The 24,162-nt window shown below is 51.7% G+C and overlaps 1 long non-coding RNA gene across 2 annotated transcripts; it reads left to right on the forward strand.

Annotated features, from left to right (window-relative positions):
* Positions 1-8,791: 8,791 nt before the first annotated feature.
* On the forward strand, positions 8,792-13,443 carry LOC121474113. 2 transcript variants are annotated; one of them, XR_005983272.1, is made up of 3 exons: positions 8,792-9,029; positions 12,349-12,448; positions 13,223-13,443. It is a non-coding gene; the product is annotated as an uncharacterized LOC121474113 (long non-coding RNA). The 2 variants fall into 2 exon arrangements; XR_005983271.1 differs by lacking the exon at positions 8,792-9,029 and adding an exon at positions 9,815-10,167.
* The last annotated feature ends 10,719 nt before the right edge of the window (positions 13,444-24,162 follow it).

Raw genomic sequence — 24,162 nt, forward strand, 5'->3', positions numbered from 1 at the left:
GGGGACCATGGGGTTGCAGGAGGCAGCCCCCAGCCCGGCCGCCCCCGACCCGACCTGGCTGCCCGCCCCCAGGTTCGGTTCCCAGGGCTGCGGCAGCAAAGCGAAGTGCCCCCACCCCGCAGCCCAAGTCCTGGCCATATGTGTCTCTCACAGACCCGGAGGGAGAAGCCCCAAGTCAAGGGGTCCTCAAGGCCGCCCACCTATGAGGCAGGGGAGCCCTTCCTGGCCCTGCCATGGCAGCAGGACGTCCCCCTGCCCACGTCTCCGCCTGTGAGGACAGCGGTCTCGCTGCATCACATCCCACCTCTGCCAGGATGACTTATTTTAACCCACATCTTAATCACATCTGCAGAGACCCTATTTCCAAAGAAGGTCACAGCTGTAGGTACCGGGTGTGGGGACGTCAACATGTCTTTGAGGAGGCCACAATTGGACCCCTAACACCTAGGGTCCTCTGGGGGGGAACCACCCTCCTCTCTCAGCCTGGTCACGGGGACCCACGGGGATAGTCTGTGGAGGGGCCCAGCCGCTGGGGATGGACAGTGTGGGGTTCCCGGGACCCAGAGCCCCACCTCCGTAGCCCTTGGCCTGCCCACCCGGCCTGCCCCCCCTCCCCTCCATCCTCAGTGGCTCTGGGCCCCCCACCTTCACCTCGTCTTTTCCCTGAAGGGGCTCTGGGCCCCGGAACCGGCCTGGCTGCTACGATTAAAACCCCCAACTTCCAATATTGCACATCGGCTGCTTCTGGAGTCTTTAAAATACAAGCGGCATGTACCACAGATGTTCCTAGGTGGTGAGTTCATGAGATGCTGAGCAGAGGGGGTGAGGGTGTTTCCCTCCCCACCTCGGCCCCACCCTGGAAACCGTCCTTCACAGGGGATCCTGCTCCAGCTGTGGGCTGGAGACGGGCTGCTGCCCCCTGAGGCCCACATCCCCAGCAGGGACGGACACAGGTCCCCAGGGGCTCTGCTTCTGCAAGGAGTGGGGAGTGGTCTCTGGGTCTTTAGGATGAGGAGGGGCTTCTGGAATGGAGGGCTCTCAGCAACCCCCCTGGGGCTTAGGGAGGGATGTGGAATCCGGAGTCTCTGACAAATGGTCAAGAGCAAAGGCCCCTGGGAAGAAGTCTTGTCTGGGAGGCATACCCTGTGGGTGTCAGAGACACTGGGTGCTAGACACCCAGGCTCAGGCCAATGCTGGCACTCTCAGAGCCCTCTTGTACGCTGTCAGGGGTGACAGTGGTCCCTGGGAGGTCATGGGTGACTCAGGGGTGCCCCTGATAGGAGCTTGGTGGAAGGTCTTTGCTCAGGGATGCCACCCTGGCATCCTGGGTGGACCCCGCTGAGGGAGTCCGCAGGAGCAGAGCAGGGGGAGAGGGGTTAGGGGGACCCACCATCACCCCACTGCTCCTGGAGAGCCCATGGGGTGGTGTGGGCAGGCAGGGGAGGCTGGGGGCAGCTTCCAGAGCCCCAGTGATGGAACCAGAGAGAGTGTGCACATGCTCACACGGGTATAGTGAATGTACTTCTGTGACCAAAGCGCATAACTGCTCTCTCTCTCTTTTTTTTTTATAAGAGAATTCTAAGAATTGGTGAATTATAAGAATTGGTTTTTGCACGGTAAACCAATCCCACAAACCGAGGATAATCTCCAGGGCTCAAGACACAGCACCCTTTCTAAATATTGCTAGATTGGACTGGATAAAGGTTTTGTTAAGGATTTCTGCCCTGTATCCACAAGGGAGGGTTGTGCTGTTTCTTTGATTTGTCTGTGTCTGCTTGGGACATCAGGGTGATGCTGGCCTCTTCTATTTTTCTGAGTCTGTGCAGAATTGATGTTATTTGCTTTTTCTTTACCCCTCAGATCTCAGACACCCCTTCTATCCTAACCTCTCAGAGACCAGCACTCTGTGGAGCCGACCCTTCAATTCACAACTGACTCCCGGGAGGAGAGAGGAGGGGACTTAGTCCTGTTTTACAGACAAGAAGCCCGAGGCTCAGAGAGGAAAAGTCACCTCCCCAGAGCCGCTCAGCTGGGAGGTAGTGAGCCAAGATGGGAACCCAGGCCTGAGCAGCCTGAGAGCAGGGAAGCCCTCTGGAAAACAGAAGAGCAGGGCACCCATCAACCTCAAGGTGAAGTGGCAGGCAAAGGGTGGGTTGGCTTTTAATTTTTTAAATTTTTTTAAAGATTTATTTTTATTTATTTATGATATATATAGATATAGAGAGAGGCAGAGACACAGGCAGAGGGAGAAGCAGGCTCCATGCAGGGAGCCTGACGTGGGACTCGATCCCGGGTCTCCAGGATTGCACCCTGGGCCAAAGGCAGGCGCGAAACCACTGAGCCACTCAGGGATCCCCGGGCTTTTTAAAAATTACTTATTGAAGTATAGTCGATGCACAATGTTACATCCGTTTCAGATGTACCACTGTTTTAAAAAACAAAGTCAAATCTGGGGGACTGCCTTATAGTCTGAAGTCCGCCTCAGCCAGACCCCCCCACCACCACTGCCCCAGGCTGGAGGTCAGGTGTGGCAGGATCAAGCCCCTGGAGCGGTCAGGATGACACCTCAGCCACCCTTCCATCCCCTGCCCACCGCCGCCAGCTGGACCCCTCCTGGAAGTTGGCGCTGGTCCCCAATTCACCCAGCTCTCTCCCACCTCCCGCTTTCTTCTTTTCCGTCCTGTCCACCCAGAGTCATCCCCTCTGCACCTGGGAATCCAGGACCACTTGCAAGAATCACGGCCACGGAAACCTGCAAAGGTCATTTCATTCGCTGAGCAGGATCTGCAAAGGTCCAGGTGACACCAACAGCAGGAACATGTGGCTTGTCCCTAATGTCGCTGTGACCAAGGGGTCACCCAGGGCCATAGTATGTTGGGTGGGGTCTGGGCAGAGCCTCTCTGATGGAGAAGGCACCCACTGCGGCCCTCAGGGGCTTCTTGTGCCGTAAGGCAAAGGCAAAGCAGAGGCCTGAGGACACCTCCCCTCTGAGCCTTGGTTTTCACTTCTATAAAATGGGGATGATACTTGCCCCTCGAGGGTGTGAGCATTAGAGCAAGGGAAGCGGAGCACCCAGCTCAGGCCTGGCCCACGAGACCTTACAAAAGGAAGAATGAGCTCCTGGGCCATGGCACCACTGGAGAGGACCACGTGTGCTCCCTGCGCACTCGGGACAGGGCAGGAGCTCGGGGACCTAGGGGTGGGCGTGTGCCTGTGTCACGGTGGGACCAAGGTGGGCTGGCTGCTGGACCCAGGTGTGGGGTGGGCGGGCCGGAGAGGGGTGTGGAGATCTGTGCACAGATCCTTCCCTGTGAGAGCCGTTTTTCTGGAAAGCCCTCAGGAGCATCCGAGATAGTTAAGTACCTCTCAGGGTGGTGAGAAAGCGCAAGTTCCATCTAATCACCTGCTCCCATCTCCATGGCAACCGCAGGGCTCCAGGGATTCTGTGACCACGGTCACTATGGTTCAAGTCCCGCGAGAGGGATGAACTCCACTCCAGCCCCAGAAAAGGGACAAAACAGCAGCTGCTCGCTCTGGTGGGGAGGATTTGGGGGAGGGGGGCCAGAGAGCCGGAGCTGGGTGGGAGGGGTGGGCGGGGCCTGCGCTGGGACTCAGAGAATGTGCTGGCTCTGGGGCCCTGCGCTCCTGCCCTCTGCAAAAACGTGCTGCTGCTGCTGCTGCTATTGCTCCTCCCTGGGGAGGGGCTGCACCTCCGGGTCCAAGTTCATGGGTGGGAGAGGCCACTGGGATTGGCCTCTTGGGGGCAGGTACTGGGGGGGCGGGCCCTTGGGGAAGGCCAGAGCACCAGGCCTCATCATGGGTAAAATGGGGATCTGCAAAGGAGAAGCTCGGGCGCAATCCAGATGGCTCTACAGCTGACCCTGAATGGGGAGCATACCTGGGCTCCTCTGGGTGGGGGGTGGGGGCAGTGCCATCCCAAGAGCCCTTGAACGTGTAGGGGGTGGGAAGAAAGGTCAGGGGCGCAGCGTTGGGGCTCAGCCTGTTGGCCTTGAAGGTGAAGCAAAGCCCTCTAGAAGCCAGGAAATAAACAGACGGTGCCCTGGAGTTTCCTGGAAGGAACCAGCCCTGCCACACCCTGATCCAAGCCCGAGCCTGAGCCTCCGGGAGGCTGGTGCAGCCTCCTGACCCCTCCAGGTGGTAGAGCAGTAGGTCGGAGTTACTTTAGGTTCCTAAATTCTCAGGGATGTGTTATGGCAATGATGGGAGCCTGGCCCCGGCGCCCCCCTGGGGCCCACCCCCAGCCCCACCTACCGTTGGGGCCCGGAGCCTCACTGTCCCCCTCCCAGAATATATGCCAAGCCTCAAATCTGAGGTCTCTGGAATCACCCAGCCCAGCAGCACCTTCACAGCCGGTGACACGGAGGCTCAGCTCGGCGGTCCAGGCCACACCAAGTGCCTGGGGTTCTGTGGAGCCGCCCCTGCCCCTCAGCCCCCAGGCTTCCTGGCTCCCACCCTGCGGGTGGGTGGAGGGCACAGCAGCAGGGGCCAGGAGCCGACCCCTCCTGCCCTGAGCGCCCTGAACTATCCACATCCCTTCTGTGTCATCTGAGCCCTCCTTCCAAAGGAGCTGGTGGCCGGGATTGAAGAGGTCCCCTCGACATGGAACTTTGAAGCATCTCCTTGGCCTCGGGGAAAGTTGTCCTATGTCAAGATAAAGGGCATAAATTGGGGTTTCTGACGGCCCCCACCAACTGTCGCCTGACAATGCGGGGCCCAGGTGGGAGAAGCCGCCTCTGGAAAACAGCACAGTGGCTGCTATGGGCCGAACTGTGTCCCTGCCCCCTCTACATGAGTACGTTGAAGTCCTAACCCCTGAGGCCTCAGAATGTGAGCGTGTTTGAAGCCAGGGTCTTAAAAGAGGTGATGAAGATCAAATGACGTCAGAGAGTGGGCCGAGTCCAGCAGGGCAGGTGGTGCACAAGGAGAGGAGATTTGGACGCGGACACGGGAAAGGGACACCCGGTGAAGACACGGGAGGGAGGTGGAGGCCTTCGTTCTCGGACTTCCAGCGAGGGCCGCCGGGCCCTGATGCAGGGCGTCCAGCAGGTCAGTTGGCTCTCGCCCATCAGCACAGGAAGAGCGAGGCTCAGGGGAGACTGGGACGCTCGCCAGGCTGGGGGCAGGTCTGGAACACAAGCTCTGGGACCTGGTGTGCACCTCCCACCCCTCCACCCCCCGCTGGAGGGGCCTGAAGCTTCCAGGCAGCGGCGTGGGAAGAGCACTGTGCAAGGAGCATCTCTGCAGATCCCTCCCCAGCATCCTAAGCCGCCACCCAGGGGAAGCTGAAGCAACTGGTTTCTGCCGGGGGTCCCTGGGTCCCCAGCCCCTTCTCTGCCTCAGGAAACCTCCAGAAGGGACAAGAGAAAGGACAGCAGGAGTTAGAAAAATGCACGGACTCCTGGATCAGCTGCCATCTGGCTCCAAGAAGACACCGCACATCTGGCGGCCACTGTGGCCTGCAGCGTTTATGTAACTCACGTGTGAGCACACGTGTCCAGGCGTAAGCTGGTGCCCCGGCCACACTCCCCCTGACTTCATCCTGGGTGTGAAACCAGCCTCATCATGAGAGGGCTGTTGTGGGGACATGGTGATGCTGGACCACAGAGCCTGGCTTGAGGTCAGAGCCCAGCGCGCCCTCCTGTGCCCCACAGAGCTCGCACGTGCGTGCACACACACACACACACACACACACACACACACACACGTGCACACAGGCATTCTGGGCCGGCCAGCTGACCTCAGTTTCTTCCGATGTAAGATCACACATGGGAAAGCTCTCAGTTGGCTCCCAGCTTTACTCTTCTGTAACCTGCACACACAAAGACACTTCCATGTCTAAGGCCTCACAGGCTTTGGTATATGTAGATGCAAACGTGGAAACACCCATTCACGTTCATGCACATACATTTACACACACGCCCACATAGAAAATGAGGTACACACAGGCTCACATGGAGGGATACCTCTACACCTGCATTCTGATGTGCATATGGACACACATCTGGCCTTGCCTATGTTTATACAAACATATATGTGCTCTTTCACAAATGTACACATGCAAATACTTGCACATGTATCAGGCTTGCCAGATTTAGCAAATAAAAATGCAAGATGCAATATTGGGACGTACTTATACTAAAAAAACCATTTATTTGAAGTTCGAATTCAACTGGGTGTCCTATATTTTGTCTTGGAATCCTAATATGTACATGTTTGTGCACACACACACACACACACACACACTTACTCCTGAACACAGTAGACTCCCCAGGCCCAGCCTAGGACATGCTATCTCTCAGGCAGAATTTCCAAGACCTTCCTGCGTCTTGTAATCGGACCCAAGAATTCTCCCCTGGCCGTGACACAACTCTGGGCCGCCCCCCACCCCCACCTGTTTCTGAGGCTAATAGCCTGGCCCAGGTTGAGGCTTGCTGGTGGGAGAGGGAGCACTTCCAGAGCTCGCTGGGACCCTGAGAAAGCACCTCTCACCAACAGCCCAGCTGCAAGGTTTGGCAGGAGCAGCCAAGCCCTGTTAAGGGCCCCACCCTGAGCCGAGGCCTGGGCCTGGCCCCAAGGAGGGACCTCCAGTTGGGGTCAGAGATGCAATCTGAGCCTCTGCTCCATCCTGCACTGCATCCCCTGGTGACAGACGAGTCAGAGTCAGCGGGGGGGTGGGATGGGGGGGGTCTCGAAACCCTCCTTCTTCAGCTGAAAGCCTTCAGCCAGAGGGACAGTAGTGAGCAAGGTCCTAGGCAGACTCTGGCACAGAGAGAGGGTCCCAGGGGAAGACCCAGACTTGCCCCTCCCCATGTGACCCCACCCCCCTTTATAAGAGAGGAAACCTAGTCCTGAGCTCCAGGCCAGCAGATGTGCGACAAGTCTCCTGAGAGCCTCACAAAGAACAGGGTGAATTTAAGAAAGCATCTATTTCCCTACTTAGCCTGTTTTTTGGGGTTACATAAGAATGCTTTTTCATTATTTAAAAATGAGCACATAGTGGAAAGCCAAAAGCAAACCTTTTTTTTTTTTTTTGGTTATTCCTCAAAGACATTTTTTATGCATTCATAAAAATATACATGTATTTTGACCAAAAAAGCAGTTACACACTATGGTTTTGTGACCTACTTTTTTCATTCACTGACATATTGTATCTTCCTGCATTAATAATTAATTGATCTCCACTTATAACAGCCTCATGGTGACCCCCGATATGGAAGAGCCATATATTATCAGTTTGTTTTTTTTAATTGAGGTAAAATTCACATACCATAAAATTAATGAATTTAAAGTGTAAAATTCAGGGATATTTAATAAATACACAAGGTTGTTCCAAAACGCATTTATCACTCCAAAATAAAGCCCCATGCCTACTACTCTGGGAGCTCACTACTCCGGGAGCTCCTGTGCCCTCTCCACCCAGCCCCAAGTCTACTTTCTATCTCTCTCTCTCTCTTTTTTTTTTTTTAAGATTTTATTTATTTATTCATGAGACACACAGAGAGAGAGAGAGAGAGAGAGGCAGAGACACCATCAGAGGGAGAAGCAGGCTCCATGCAGGGAGCCTGACATGGGACTCTATCCCGGGTCTCCAGGATCACGACTTGGGCTGAAAGCAGACACTCAACCACTGAACCACCCAGGGATGCCCTCTATCTCTATCTCCGTCTCGGTCTCTGTCTCTCTATCTCTATCTCTATCTCTATCTCTATCGCTATGGATCTGCCTCTTCTGGACACTTCATGCAGACAGAATCATACAGTATGTGACTTTTGTGTCTGGCAGCTTTAGGTATGGTATCTTCGAGGTTCATCCTCATTGTAGCAGGTGTCAGAACTCCATTCCTCTTTGTGGGTGAATAATATTCCATCATGTGGATGGACCCCATTCTGTTTACCCATCCATCCTCTGATGGCCTCTTGGGTTGTTTGCACCTTCTGGCTGCTGTGAACGGTGCCGTCGTGAACATTCGTGCCCAAGTGTTCATTGAGCACCTGCTGTCAGTCCTTCCAGGAGCCCAACTCAGAATGAAAGGGCTGGGGCACGGGGAAATTCTGTGTATGACTTTTGGAGGAATTGCCACCTGTTTTCCATAGGAGCTGACTGTTTACACTCCCACTGGCGGGATGTGAGGGATCCAATTTCTCCACCTTCCAGCCCACACTTACCTTCGTCTGCAATGTAGCCACTCGAATGGGTATCAAAGTAGACTCGCAGGTTTGCTGTAAGTACAAGTTCACACGGTGACAGCCCTTGTCTGTACCTCTTTGCACAGTTAGCTTATTGTGTCAAATTCCTACCAGTGGAATTGCTATACCCAGGAGTGAGTGTACATGAGTGCGTGTACATGTTTATTTTTTTAAGAGATTTTATTGGGCAGCCCGGGTGTCTCAGTGGTTTAGTGCCGCCTTCAGCCCAGGGCATGATCCCGGGATCCTGGGATCAAGTCCCACATCGGGCTCCCTGCAGGGAGCCTGCTTCTCCCTCTGCCTGTGTCTCTCTCTCTGTGTCTGCCATGAATAAATAAATAAAATCTAAAAAAAAAAAGTGTAAAGGGGGATCTGGGTGGCTCAGTCAGTTGGGCATCTGCCTTCGGTTCAGATTATGATCTGGGAGTCCTGGGATCCAGCCCCGAGCCAGGCTCCCTGCTCAGCAGAGAGTCTGCTTCTCCTTCTTCCTCCGTCCCTCAACTTCTGTGCTGTCTCTCTCTCTCTTTCAAATGAATAAACAAGATCTTTTTTTTTTTTAAAGTCTTAGAGAATTAAATATCCTTTTCTTCAAAGATTGTGTTAAGGAGTAGAACAATGACAGACGACACCGGATTGGATGACTGGCAGGTGATCCTTACCAAACCTTTAAGGAGCAGATCATTGCAATACTATGCAAACTGCTGCAGAGAACAGATGAGAAAGAACTCTCTCAACTAGACCAGTCTAACCTGGGTAATCACACCAGACAAGAACAGCACAGGAAAGGAAAACCACAGTCACGTTTCACTCATGAATATAAAGGTAAAACATAAATACAACTAAAATATTGACTGAAGGGGCTGCTGGGGGCTCAGGTGTGAAGCATCTGCCTTCACTCAGGTCATGATCCCCGGGTCCTGGGATCCAGCCCTGCATGGGAAGGAGTAGGGGGAGATCCCTGCTCACCGGGAAGCCCACTTCTCCCTCTGCCTACTGCTTCCCCCTGCTTGTGCTCTCTCTTTCTCTCATAAATACATACATACATACCTTTGCTGAATCGAACAGTGCCTAAAAACACATCATATACACAATGGAATTAGCTTTCTCTTGAGACCTCAAAGGATGGTTTACTATTAAAACTAATCAGTGTCATTACTTTATCACATTAATTTATGACTAAAGGAAGGACAACCACAGCATCATCTTAATAGTTGCTGGATGGAACTTTTATTTGTAAAAGTGCCACAATACATTTGTGATAACAGCTTCTCAGCGATTCAGAAACGGAAAGGAACTACCTTGGCCTGATAAATGGGGAAACATCAACATAAACTGTCAAGGTTAGAAACAGGAAATGACATGTGTGCTCTGCTCAACAGTGAGTATCTCTGTTGCTCAAGACAGCCGGTGTGGAGGATTTTGCAGTGGCAGCCCCAGCAAATTCATCCAAAGACTGAACATTCTCTCGGGTGCCTGTTAGCTGTTGCATTTGTTTCTGTTTCTTGCAAGTTACCCATCCCTGTTATCTGCCCTTCCCTTATCCAGGGACCCGAAGTGTGCTGGGCGGCCCTCCCCCGTGCAGGTCCATGGCCTACAATGCTGAGAGCAAGATCGTGCTGCTGCTAGACAGAAGTAAAAGGTCCCTGGAAGCAGGTGGCCTCTCTTAGGATGTGGAGAATAGGGCAGAGCCATGGCTTCCAATAATGGAAAGGAATAAGGAAGCCCAACTGCAGAGGTTCAGCTAATTGGCCTGGGGTGTGGTCTCCACAAGGTGGGTTTTTTCCAAGCTCCTCAGGTGACTCCGGAACAGCTGAAGCCAAGAATCAGCAACCCTGACCTCCAGGCCCCTCAGCTGGAAAAGCCAGTGGCGTCCATCTGAGCCTTCCCAAAAGTCCCGGGATTCATTGCTCTGGCTGGTCGGGGAAGAACTAGGGTACCTAATGCTACCACCCTGCTGCAGGTGAGGAGGAGAGAAGGCTCGCCCCTGGGAAACTGATTTGTGTTTGTTCCATTTGTGCAAGTCTTGCAGCTGCAGAGTCATTAGCTGTTAATTCAGCAGCGTTTCCTCCTGCGGGTGAGCCCAGGCCAGGCCCTGGGTCAGCAGGACAGGCCGTAGCTCCATTGGCCCAGTGGGTCTGCGCGACTTCGACAAGTCTCTGACTGCTCGGAGCCTCCGTTTTGGCATCTCTAACATGGGTTGATTGGGGTTTGTTTGTGCCCCCACCGCTGGGGTTCCAGTCCTGCCCCCCATGGAGAGGGGATCAAGTCCCTTTTGTCTTCAGCAGGAATTGGAGCTGGGTTTCTGTTCCTTGTAACCGGCAGAGTGGGCACAGACAGGAGGCTGTCAGACGGGCATGGAAACCAGGGTGGGGTTGAGCAGGCTCACAGACCAGTCCTTGTTCCCTGACCCCTGCCCCACAAAACAAGGGGGGGCCAGAGGGAGCCAAGTTCACCTCCCACCGCTGTCTCCAAGTCCAGACAAACTTGATAACAGCAGCCCCACCGATGAAAGCCTCTCGAAGACACAATTGCTGACACTTCCCCAAACCCCCTAAGCTGCCTACTATTGTCCTCACTTGTGCAGAGAGAAGGTCCCAGAATCCCAAGGTGCCTGACCTGCATTTCTTGGCATCTTCATGCTACCAGGCCTCCTTATCTTTAACATGCATTATTTCTTATTTGTCTTTTCACGAAACGGTATCATTTTCTGCCTAATTCTTATATTTCATTAGATTTATTCTTTTTTTTCTTTTTTCTTTTCTTTTGGTCATCTTTACCCCCAATGTGGGACCCGAGCTCACAACCCTGAGACCAAGAGTCACATGCTCTACTGACTGAGCCAGCCAGGTGCCCCTCAGCCTTTCTTTTAATTTAAGCATTTAAACTTGAAAGGATCCTTGAGGGATCAGTTTTGTGCATCCTGCACATTTTTTTCCTGCACATTTTTAAAAATATTTTATTTATTTTGAAAGAGAGGGAGCATGTGCACACAAGAGAACATGGTGGGGGAGCAGAGGGAGAGGGATGAGTTTAGTCTACTTGTGTCTACTGTTATGAATATATTTGGACTTATTTCTACCACCTTATTTTTTTCTTTGTCTATATATTCTATCTTTCCTGTTTCTTTTTTTTTTTCTTAAAGATCTTATTTATTTATTTGTCAGAGAGAGCACATAAGCAAGGGGAGCAACAGGCAGAGGGAGAAGGAGAAGCAGGCTCCCCTTGGATCAGGGAGCCTGATGCTGGGCTCGATCCCAGGACCCCAGGATTGTGACCCGAGCCAAAGACAGATGCTTAACTGATAAGCCATACAGATGCCCCCTCTTGTCTCTTTTTGAATTGAGTTTTTTGGGGTTTTTCTTTTCATTTCTATCTCTCAGATTCTAAATGCATACTATTTCTGTTGCTTTATTTGCCGCTGCCCAAATGCTGGCTTGCATGTAGCTGATTTGAAGTCTAAACCTTGCAGGGAAAATAAATAAATAAACCTTGCAGGGACACCGGGTAGCTCAGCAGTTGAGCATCTGCCTTCGGCTCATGTCATGATCCCAGGGTCCTGGGATCGAGCCCCGCATCAGGCTCCCTCCCATCTGTGTCTCTCATGAATAAATAAGCTGTTAAAAAATAAAAATATATAAAACTAAACCTTGCAAAGGCCAGTCTGCCTCCCAGAAGGCATAGGGTCTGTACCTTCAAGCCGCCCCATCTGCCTTCCATGGTTGTCCAGTAAGTCAGGAGAGTCTCTTGGTTGAAGCCCCAGAAGAAACCCTTGTTCTGTGCCACGTCTGTTTCCCCTTACCTACGCCTTTGGGGCTTTCTTTGCTCTTCCTTCCTGGGCCTTCTGTGCTCCATCATCTTCCTACGTCCTGAAGGGCTTCCTTCCAGGCAGGTGGTGGAAAACTCCCGTGCTGTGTTCGGCTATGAGTGTAAGGACCTCACCACCCCGCTCCAGCCTCCCTAACTCCTGTGTCTCTCTCAGCTTCCCTTCCCCACCTACTATGCATCCTGAGGAAAAAAAAAAACTCCCATATATCTTTGCTTTGCTTTTGTTTCAAGTCTAATCTATTGACAGTGATTTTATCTGAAATATATTTTTCACTTCTAGAAGTATCATTTGCGCTTTTTTTTTTTCTATTTTTAGATTTTCTTTTTAAGTAATCTCTCCCCCTAGCACGGGGCCTGAATTCACTGCTCCGGGATTAAGGGTTACATGCTCAACTAAGACTGAGCCAGCCAGCCAGGTACCTCCTATTTGCCTTTTAAATCTGTCCTTTCCTGTCCCCCCTTTCTACCCTCTTGCTGTGTGCCTGCCCATGACTACTGTGTGCAGGTGACGCCCTGGCCCTTCTGGTTCTGGATCTGACCATTCCCCTGTGCACAGGCCTTGACTATGCTTGCTCCTGCTGACTTGCCTCCAGTATGCCAGTTATCTCAATCTGGGGGCACCCTGGGGGCCTCGCCCTGCCAGGGCATCTTTCAGAGAGGGTTCGCTTTGCTTCTGATTGCAGCCGGGACAGGCTTAGAGCTGGGGCCTGAAACCAGCCAGCCCCACCAGGTCCCCAGCTGTTGCTGGAGGTGGGGGTACCTCTGTGGCACTGTTGCCATGGGAACCTGGCCTCCAGGCACCCCTGCCTGCATCCTTGCCCAGCCTATCTTGAGACCTGAAGCTGCCCCCGACCCTGGGCCCAGCTCCCGCCACCACAACCCCAGCACCTGGCTACCCATGCTTTGTTCTTCAGATGGTGTCCAAGGCTTCTCACTGTTGGTGGCTGAGCCACCAATACCTTCAAGGGCCGATGACATGGCCTGAGCAGGTCGCCCCCATGCCGAATGGCCAGGCTGCTCTGCTATCAGCATTCTTGTGCCTTCTCCCAACGCTTTCCTGTACCTGCCCTGCTGCTGGGCCCCGAGGGATGCCGGGGGCTGGGGCTCAGCCACGTGTCCTCGGGCTGCAGACAGGGCCCGGCCCGGGTCTGGCGGCTCACCTGTGACCGAAGCACAAACTTCTCCTGCAGATGTTCGTGGCCACGGTTGGATGGGTGGGAGCTCTCCGTGCTGGAGCACCTGCTGTGTGGACGAGGTGAAGGGTTCATCCGAAAGCTGGGAACCACGGCGATGAAGAGCCTAGGCATCGGGATCCCTGGGTGGCGCAGTGGTTTAGCGCCTGCCTTTGGCCCAGGGCGCGATCCTGGAGACCCTGGATCGAATCCCACATCGGGCTCCCAGTGCATGGAGCCTGCTTCTCCTTCTGCCTATGTCTCTGCCTCTCTCTCCCTCTCTCTGTGACTATCATAAATAAATAAAAATAAAAATAAAAAATTAAAAAAAATTCTTTAAAAAAAAAAAAAAAAGAGCCTAGGCATCGAGGTCAGATGGCCTGGGATCCAGGCCTGGTTCTTCCTCTCAGAGCTGTGTGACCCCAGGCAAGCCAGCTCTGCGACCAGGCCTAGGTCTCTTCATCCACATAAGGATCGTGCCTTATTCTGAGATGTTTCTCCACATAGAGAGGCTGCTGGCTAGTGCTGGATAAAGGTACGCAGGTGGGTGGCCCACAGAGCTTTCCAGCAGTGCCTGCTGGGTGCCAGGCTCCTCGCTAGGCCCTCACACACACGGCTATGGTCCTGCCCCCACGGCTATGGTCCTGCCCCCACGGCCCTCACACACATGGCTATGGTCCCCCCATCAAGTGAGACTTGAGGTATCAGTAGCTGAAGGGTGAGAAAATCAAGGCTTCATGAGACCAGCCAGCCAGGTGATGAAGATAGGCGCTCGAGAACCTTCCAGAGGAATCCTCTAGCCTCTGGCTGACGCCTAGCCCTCTTCACCAGCCCCATCCTGGCTCTTCAGGCCTCTGGTCTTCCAAGGAAGCAGTAGTCCCTCCCACTCAGCACCCCAGCCTGGGTTCCCCTGCCCTGAGGAGGATCAGGTTCCAGGCCCGAGGGCCCTGCAGCCCAACCCCTGGTGTTTTCCCAAGCTGGCTGAAAAAGCAAGCAGAATGCCAGGTCTCCCTGTTTCCATAACCCCGTCCTGCCCCCCAAGCACCCCCTCGCCACTTGACAGAAGCCTGAAGAAGGGCCACAAAGTGGGAGGCTTTGTCTCCCCCTCCTTGACAACAGGCCCGTGGGAATGTGTGCCCAGATAATGGGGTCGGCAGTCATAACGGGTGGCTGCCTGTCACCGGCCCTGGGATGCGTGGAGCTGACTGATAAGGGCTTAGTCCAAAGGCCCCAGAGCCGCAGCCCTGCCGCTGCCGACGCAAGCTGGGTCCCGGGTATGGGGAGGGGAAGGGCCACTGCTCCGGGTTCCCATGCAGGGAGCACAGCCTGGGAGAGGCAGTTAGAAGGGGAATTTGGGGGGCCCCTGGGTGACTCAGTTAAGTATCCAACTCTTGGTTTCAGCTCAGGTCAGGATCTCAGGGTTGTGGGATCCAGCCCCACATCAGGCTCTGTGCTCAGTGGGGAGTCTCTTGGGATTCTTTCTCTCTCTCCCTCTACCCCACCCCCACTCACATGCTCTCTCTCTCAACAAATTAATAAATAAAATCTTTTTATTTAAAGGGCTTATTTAAAAAAATAATAAATAAAAAAATAAAGAGCTTATTTATTTATTTGAGAGAAAGGAGAGCGCACAAGCCAGGGGGAGGAGCAGAGAAAGAGGAAGAAGCAGACTCATCGATAAGCAGGGAACCCAACTCAGGGCTCGATTCCAGAACCCTGGGATCATGACTCGAGCTGAGGCAGATGCTTAACTGACGGAGCCACCTGGGTGCCCCATAAATAAAATCTTAAAAAAGAAAAGAAAAAAAAAAAAAAAGAGTAAGGGCTCCGGAATCAGCCATATTGGCCTGGAGGCCTGGCTCTGTCATTTAGTGGCCCGGGGGTTTGCCTTGGTGGGCCTCGGTGTCCTCACCTATGAGATGGGAGGACAGAAGAAGCTGAGGCGATGACGTGTGTGTCTCGTCCCTGGGGCCTGGGACGTCCTCAGTAAATAATTTTTAGATTATGACTCAGGAAGTCTGAGGGCCTGGTGGTCAGAAATGATCCTAGCTCCGCCTGTCCCTGCGGGGCTGTGTGGAGGCCTGAGGCAGCAATGCGGGTGTTGCATGGGGGCTGCAGGGCACCCCCTGGAGCTGGGATGAGAAGGGGTGCCGAGGACCAGGACTTAGGAGGCCTCCCTCAGGGGCAGTTGTCCTTTGGCGTCTCTGCCTCGTTTTGTCCTTTGCAGGCTGGCCCCCTCTGCTGTCATGGTCACCACCCTATGGACCCTCATCATCCTCTCCCCGAATTTTTGTTCCCAGGCCGCGTGGCAGCTCAGAGCTACGGGGCTTCTGGCCTGAGGTAGACAGGGCAGGTGGGAGAGATAGGGCAGCAGGGAGTCAAGAATATTCCTGCCACGCTCAGCCCCGGAGTCTTGTGATGCGGAAACTCAAGAGCCCCCTGACTCAGCAGGATATTAATAAGCCTGGCGGGCTCCCAGGGGGCCCGGCTCTGCCAGGGGCCGCAGTGGGAGGACTCCCGGCCCTGCGGCCTGGGATCTTCTCCACACATTCCGCCTGGTCCCACAGCCCCAGCTCCTTCCCCAGACCCTCCTGCCCACCGCCCCCATAAGTCACTGCCTCTCCCTGCAGTGATTCTTTTGCGTTCCTGAGACCACTCCCCATGCCTGGGCGACTCCCACTGAGGTTAAGGAGACCACCTAGAAGGCACCCAGGAGGAAAGACAGAGCTGAGAAGCATGGGGGAGGATGGGGTCAAGTGGTCAATGGTTGGTGCTCCGGGGTCAGAGTTCATGCTCCAGCTCCCCCACTCCCTGGTGGCAACTTGGGGATTTGGCACAAACCCCGTACCAACGCTGAGCCTAGTTTCTTAATCTGTGAAGTGGGAGGTCTGAAGAGCGCCTAGTTCTGGATCTGCAGTGAAGACCCAAGGAGGTAGTGGTCACAGAGGGCCCGTCTGGGGAGTGACAGCTCCTTCTCCCCTGTCACCAGGGCCCCGTCTCCCAGACACCTAGCTGGGCTGGCCGCCACCAGGTCTCTGTCCCGCAGTGCTCTCTAGTGGGCAAAGGTGCTTATGGCAGGGGCTCCCTGCCTGGGCCGTGTGGGCTTCACTGCTTCCCAGCCCCAGAGTCCAAAACGTGCCCTTGCTGATCGACTTAAGTCCACAGCCCCTGTGATGCTCAGGAGGGCAGGCAAAGAGGAAGGAGACCCACTCCCCTCCCGTTGACACTCATAGGACAGGGCTGCCTGATTTGGTATCAATGACTTTGTCATGTTCTATCCTGGCTCATGTTCTGTCCTGGGTCCTGCTCCCTTTAGCCTGGACAAGTGACAACCTCCCTGATCTTCAGAGACCTCAACTACAAGTGGGACAGGAAGCCTAGAAGGCCAGGCCCCGGAGGCTGGCATTCAGGAAGCGGCAGTGACCAGGCACCTGTCCACCAGCTCCCAGGGACCATTTGATACATTCCAGCCAGAGGCCCTGACAGTTGCAGATTCAGAGGGTAAGGCTCTGAGTCCCTGAGGCTCCCTTTCCAAGGCTTCTAGAGTGGAGCATTGGCCCACGGCAGACCCAGCCCGTCTTCTCCCAGCTCTCAAGCACCTCCTGCTCCCGGAGGCTGAGCCCCCTATGTCCTCAAATGAATGTTCCTTTGCTGGGGATCTCCTGGGGGCTTGCCTCTCCTGGAAAGCATCCTCACTCTGCATCTGTGCCTTTCCCCCATCCCAGGAAAACCCCCTCTGACTCTGAAGCTGTTCAGAACAGAACCAGGACCAGTGAGCACAGGCCACATGGGAGCAGAGCTCTGCAGGGCACAGACCCGTGACTCCCTAGAGGAGGCAGTGAGTTCTTGGTTGTATTGATGCGGAGCGGTGACCACTTGACATGCCCACGTGTTGGCAGTGAGCCCCCTGGAGAGGGACCCCAAGCGGCTGGACTCCAGGGCTTCTTCCAACCCGGAGAGTCTCTGTTTCCTCCGAGCTAAATTCTACTGGCTTGTTTTTAACAAGGTAATGAGAGAACAGAGTTTGCAAAGGGAAAAAAAAAAGGTACATTAAAAGCCTCATCCCGGGGCAGCCCGGTGGCTCAGCGGTTTAGCACCGACTTCAGCCCAGGGCCTGATCCTGGAGACCCGGGATCGAATCCCACATCGGGCTGTCTGCATGGAGCCTGCTTCTCCCTCTGCCTGTGTCTCTGCCTCTCTCTGTGTCTCTCATGAATAAATAAATAAAATATTTTTTTTAAAAAGCCTCATCCCAAGGACACCTGGATGGCTCAGTGATTGAGCATCTACCTTCGACTTAGGATGTGATCCTGGGATCCTGGGATGGAGTCCCACATCGGGCTCCCTGCATGGAGCCTGCCTCTCCCTCTGCCTGTGTCTCTGCCTCTCTCTGGGTGTTTTTCATGAATAAATAAATAAAATCTTTAAAAAAAAAAGCCTCATCCCAGAAAATAACTGCTCATCTTCTCTACATCCCCAGGCCAGTCCCCCAAGGCACATCCCGCAGGCTTCCAGCTCTTTCCCTGAACCATCTCCTCCTTCTTTCCTAAAAACACATTTACCCATATCTTTCTTGCTGTATCAGTTCAAACATCACCTCTTAGCTTCCCATCATGGTTCCTAAGGACTTAACCTTCTGACCTCACTCCCTACTTCCATAGCTACCTTCCCTGCATCCCCGCCCACCCCTGCCACTTACACCCACCTCCCCAAAATGATTACATCGTAAGTTTGGTAAAAACAAATAAATAACTAACCAGAGATTATCATGATTCTGCAACTCTATCCCTGCTGAACCAAGTATTTCACTAAGATCTAGTCTCCAGTCTGTAGGGGCACCCGGCTGGCTCAGTCAGTGGAACGTGTGACTCTTGATCTCAGGGTTGTGAGTTCGAGTCCCGGGTTGGGAGGAGAGATGACTTAAAAGTATATATTGCAGATTTTTACTGAGCGCGTATTACGTCCTTAGCATCAGGGACTCAGCAACGACAACATGTGCTTATATCACAAGTGAGAGAGAGGTGACAGGAGTTGGGTAAACACACATGCAGTCTTTCAGGTGAGAGATTCTGTGAAGAAAAGTAAAATAGGCTAAAGGGTTTGGAAAGTGGCAGATGATGCTGTAGAATGAAGAGAGTTGAATCCTATTTCACACTTCAGTTAGATTTTCCTTGAATTCCATAATTGTCTTCCTCCCTCCCTGAGCTATCCCTAGTGCTCTGACTCTCTGCCACATGGCCTTAGGGGAGAGTTTCCACCCACACACACCCCGTTCCTTTCTCCTGCCAGCCGGGCTCCCATTTCTCCAGTGGACAGGCCACCCCAAGACCCGAGGCCCTCTGTGCCCCCTCATTCTGGCACCTTCTGTGGGCTTCTGAGGACAGTCTTGGCCTCTGGGCCTCAGTTTCCCTTTTGTAGTGTGAGGCAGCTGGCCTAGGTGCTGCCCATCTTCCTCTAATCTGTCACCTGTGCAGTGTGTGCTACACGGGGACCCCTGGCTAGCCCAGGCGGGGACTCGTACAGGGCCCTTCACCCTCCCTGCTCCTGTGCACCTGCCTCAGATTCAGCTGGGTGTTCAAGGGGTGGATGTGGCATCTGGCCTTTCATCCAAGGAAGGCATGTGGCAAAGGCAAAGCTCCAGGAGCTGAGAGTTCCATGTGCCCATTGCTACTGGGATGTCTTTGCTCTTAGCAGCTATGGGATGAATTGTGCTCCCCATGAAAGATATGCAGAAGCTCTAACCACCACCCCCCTGGGGACCTGAGAACATGACCTTATCTGGAGATAGGCTTTGCACAGAGGTGACCAAGCTAGGCTGAGGTCGTTATAGCAGGCGCTGGCCCAATAGGATGGCGTCCTTATATAAAGGAGAAATGTGGACACGGAACCAGACACGCACAGAAGGAAAATTTGTGAAGAGACAGGGGAACCCCACATGAGGACAAGGAACTGGGGCATCGGAGGGTTGCAGGCAGAAGCCAGGGGACCAGAAGCCCCAAGAGACCTGCAACAGCTCCCTCTCCGGCACCTTCCAGGGAGCAGACCCTGACAACACCTTGATTTCAGACTTCTGGCCCCAGGACTGTGAAGACAATACATGTCTGTTTTTCTGGGCCACCCGGGGTTTGTGATATTTTATCACAACAGCCCCAGGACACTAACACAGGCCCTTCGGTGCACCAAACAGGGAGTACATTTAAAATGGGGCGGGGGTGGCTCAGTAGGTTAAGTGCCTGGTTCTTGGTTTCAGCTCAGGTCGTGATCTCAGAGTCCTGGAGTCGAATCAGACGTTGGGCTCATACTCAGCACAGTCTGCTTGTTCCTCTCTCTCTGCTCCTCCCTGACCCTCAAATAAATAAGTAAGTAAGTAAATAAATAAATAAATAAATAAATACATCTTTAAAAAATTCTCAATTGACTGTGGATGTGAGGGCTTATTTCTGGGTTCTCAATTCTATTCCATTGGTCTATATGTCTAACCTCACGGCAGTGCCACCTGCTTTTACTATTGCAAGTTTATAGTAAGTTTTGAAAATCAGGAAACGTGAGTCCTCCGACATTGTTTTTCTTTTTTGAGATTGTTTTAGCTATTCTGTGTCCCTGGAAATTCAATATGAATTTTAAGATGGAAAAAAAAAGAATTTTAGAATGGATTTTTTCCATTTCTGCAAAAAAAAAGAAATACCATTGAGATTTTGATAGGGATTGCATGGAATCGGTAGATTGCTTCGGGTAGATTATCATCTTTTTTTTTTAAGACTCTGCTTTCAAATAATCTCTCCACTGAACATGGGGCTCAAACCCACAACCCCCAGATCAAGAGTCCTATGCTCCACTGATTGAGCCAGCCAGGTGCCCCAGGTAGTATCATCATTTTTTTTAAAAGATTTATTTATTTATGATAGACATAGAGAGAGAGAGAGAGGCAGAGACACAGGAGGGAGAAGCAAGCTCCCATGCCGGGAGCCCGATGTGGGACTCGATCCCGGGACCCCAGGATTGCGCCCTGGGCCAAAGGCAGGCACTAAACCGCTGAGCCACCCAGGGATCCCCAGTATCATCATTTTAATAAGATGAAGTCTTACTATCGGTGAACACCCTGTGTCTCCATTTATTTAGGTCTCCTTTCATTACTCTTGGCGATGTTTTGTAGTATTCAACGTGCAAGTCTTACACACTTCCTTGGCTAAATGTGTTCCTAAGTATTTTGTTCTTTTCGTGCTGTAATAAATAAATTACTGCTTTCTCTATTTCCTTTTCAGATTGTTAATTGCTGGTGTATAGAAACACAACTGATGTCTGTATGCTGCTTTGATGTCCTACAACTTTGAATTCATGTATCGGTGCTGAGAGAGAGAGACTGTTTAGCTTCTTAGGCTTTTCTATGTACAGGATCATGTCATCTGCAAATAGAGATAGTTTTACTTCTTTCTTTCCAATCTGGGTGTTCTTTTACTTCTTTCTTGCCTAATTGCTCCGGCTACGATTTGCAGTGCAGTGTGGAGAAGTGGCAAAAGCAGCAACCTTGTCTTGCTTCTGCTTCCTGCAGAACCTGACTGGTGCCTGAAGCTGGACTCTGCTAGTTCAATCTGATCCTGGGTTAGGGCAGGAGATTAAGGTGTTTGCTTCTATGCTACAGAAACAAGTGGGAAGGAGGGGAAGCCAGTCACCTGCTCAGCCGGCCTTGTGGGTTGTTTCCACTCACACCCACCTGCGTGTGGGGAGGGGTAGGAGACAGTGCTGATCCCAGCTGTGGAGTGATGTTGGACTTTGGACAAGCACCCGGAAGCCTTCCCACATGAAAGGCTTGAGTCACCAATGGTGGACGGCCAGGCAGCCTGATGAGCCCAGGGGAGCTATTCCAGAGCAGTGGCATTGTGGGCTCCTGTCCTCCATGGGGCATGTCTTAGAGGAAACCCTTGACCATATATTTTTTTAAGATTTTATTTATTCATGAGAGACACACAGAGAGGCAGAGACACAGGCAGAGGGAGAAGCAGGCTCCCTGTGGGGAGCCCAATGTGGGACTTGATCCCAGGACCCCAAGATCATGCCCTGGGCTGAAGGAAGACACTCAACTGCTAAGCCACCCAGGTGCCCCCTTGACCATATTAATATGACATATTGTATAACCCACCAAAAAATTAAGTTTAAAGAGTGGGATAAAATAAATAGTATTTTTTAAAGTAGTTTCTAGCCCAGTGAGGAGCCCAACATGGGGCTTGAGATCGACCCTGAGATGGAGACCTGAGCTGAGATCAGGAGTTGGGCACTCACCTGACTCAATCACCCAGCCTTCCCTGTCCCAATAAATAGTCTTGTTAAAAAACAATTTGCATTTTACTTTCTTAATGGCTCACACAAAATATTTGGCTCTCTTAAATGGTATTAATATTTTAATAAGAAATATAATAATAGACTTCATCTTTTCAAAATCTTGGCTTAATACTTTTATAGGGTTATCACAAACAATTCAGCCTATTTCAACACTCAGCCCTAATGTCCTTGACACTTCATCAGGACACCTAGGTATAGGGACGCCTGGGTGGCTCACTCCTTTGTTCTCATGATATTCTTTTTTTTTTTTCTTTAAGTAGGCTCCATGCCCAATGTGGGGCTTGAACTCAAGAACCTGACCTGACTTTGAGAGCTGCATGCTCTAACACTGAGCAGGTCAGGAGATCCCCACCACGTTATTCTACAACAAACCGCAAATGTATCATTTCATCCACAAATAACTCTACCTGTAGCTCTCCAACATCAAGACTCTTTTTAAAAACGTCCACCGCAGCAATATCACACCTGAAAATAAGAATTCCCACTGAAGCCACACCCCACCATGACCTCATGTAACCTTAATCACCTCCTCACAGACCCCATCTCCAAATGCTGTCACATTGGGGGATTAGAGCTTCTACTTACGAATTTGGGGGGGGACATCATTTAATCCATAACGTGGCGCCCACTTGCCATTTGTTGGAGAAATGTGGCCATTTGTCCTGAGAGTTTCCTGCTGTTGGACTGTGCTGACTGCATCCTCTAGATAAACTTTGGCATGTGCCTTTGTGCTCTGCTTCTCCTATAAATTAAGAGTTGGGTCTGGAGGCTCCCATGAGGTTCCAGTTTGATTTGTGTGCATGTGTTTATAAGACGATTTGTTAGAAGGCGTTTTACTGTTACAAGAGACCAATATCTGGTAGTCTCTCCATGAGATGAGCAGATGTCCATACCGAATATCTGGTTATGGCTATAGAAAGGTTCATTTTCCATGTCAACTAACTGTCCTGACAAACTTAAAAGGCATCACATTTTTGTGTTATTAACAATTAGATCCAAAACCCACTTACATTCTTTGTTGGGATATTTTAAAACCAATCAGAAAACTCTATTTCCAAGTTATTTAAATTTGCAGATGTAAGAGCTCTTATGTGTGACCCAAGCATGTAATACTAGAAATATTCCAAACGTCCATCCTTCATAATGCCCTCTCCATAGCAAAAATTTGTCGAAAAATACTTTTAGTACCATTCTCTGGTAAATTGGCCCTTCTGCCTCAAAGTGCAGATAGTGTGTGTATGTGTTTATTACGAAGGATCTGTTGGGCGGCACACTTGTCATCGCTGAAAAGGCCAGTAAATTTTAAACAAGTGACTTTTTTTTTTTTGTAAAAGAAAAATGTAAAATTCATGTTTTAGTTTGAGTAGTACATGTGTATTCTTTGCCTTGGGATAACCAATGAAATTATCTGTAGTGTAAACATTTTGATGATCATTCCTTTCCTTATTGAAAAACACTGGAAGATTCTACTATTTAAGCCATACTTTGGGGGCACCAGGCTGACTCAGTCGGTAGAGCATGTAACTGTTAATCTCAGGGTGGTGAGTTCAAGCCCTGCATTGGGCTTTGACACTGGGCATGGAGCCAACTTAAAAACAAATAAATTAATTAAATAAAATAAACTGGGGATCCCTGGGTGGCTCAGCGGTTTAGCACCTGCCTTTGGCCCAGGGCTTGGTCCTTGGGTCCCGGGATGGAGTCCCACATCGGACTTCCTGCATGGAGCCTGCTTCTCCCTCTGCCTGTGTCTCTGCCTCTCTCTCTCTGTGTCTCTCATGAATAAATAAAATCTTTTAGGGCAGCCCGGGTTGGCTCAGCGGTTTAGCACCGCCTTCAGCCCAGGGCGTGATCCTGGAGACCCAGGATGGAGTCCCACGTTGGGCTCCCTGCATGGAGCCTGCTCCTCCCTCTGCCTGTGTCTCTGCCTCTCTCTCTCTCTCTCTCATTAATAAATAAATAAAATCTTTAAAAAATAATCTTTTTAAAAAATAAATAAAATAAACTGTACTTTGTGTACTTCTGGCTTCATTTCTTCCCCAGGAGTGATACACCGAGTGATTTTTATTTTGCTATCTCAATAACTGCACCCCAAGATGCTCCAGTTTGCTCCAGTCCAAAGCAGCTGCTCTGTCAATAATTATTCTCACACAGTTGGATGTGTTTTTTCCATGAATCACTGTTTTTATTAAATGACTCACTTTACTGCTGAGACTAGATCTTCTCCAGTTCATCTTTGCTTTGGAGACTGACAAAAATTCAAAAGTAGTGCTTGGGTCTTTCATGAGAGGAGCAGAATCGGGCAAGCGCCATAAAGCAGAGACACCTGTAACCCCCCTTGCCCACGGGCATGCTGCGCTGCCTCCTCTGGCCTGGGATGTGCTGTCAGCCACCCTTTCTGCCTCCTATATTTGCCAGGAAGAAAAACATTTCTTTTAAGATTTTATTTATTTATTCATGAGTGACACAGAGAGAGAGAGGCAAACACACAGGCAGAGGGAGAAGCAGGCTCACCATGTGGATCTTGATGTGGGCCTCGATCCCAGGACCCTGGGATCACGCCCTGAGGTGAAGGCAGACACTCAACCACTGAGTCACCCAGGTGCCCCCAAGAAAAACATTTT

This window comes from Vulpes lagopus, chromosome 12, assembly GCF_018345385.1.
Source record: "Vulpes lagopus strain Blue_001 chromosome 12, ASM1834538v1, whole genome shotgun sequence".
Lineage (NCBI taxonomy): Eukaryota > Metazoa > Chordata > Mammalia > Carnivora > Canidae > Vulpes > Vulpes lagopus.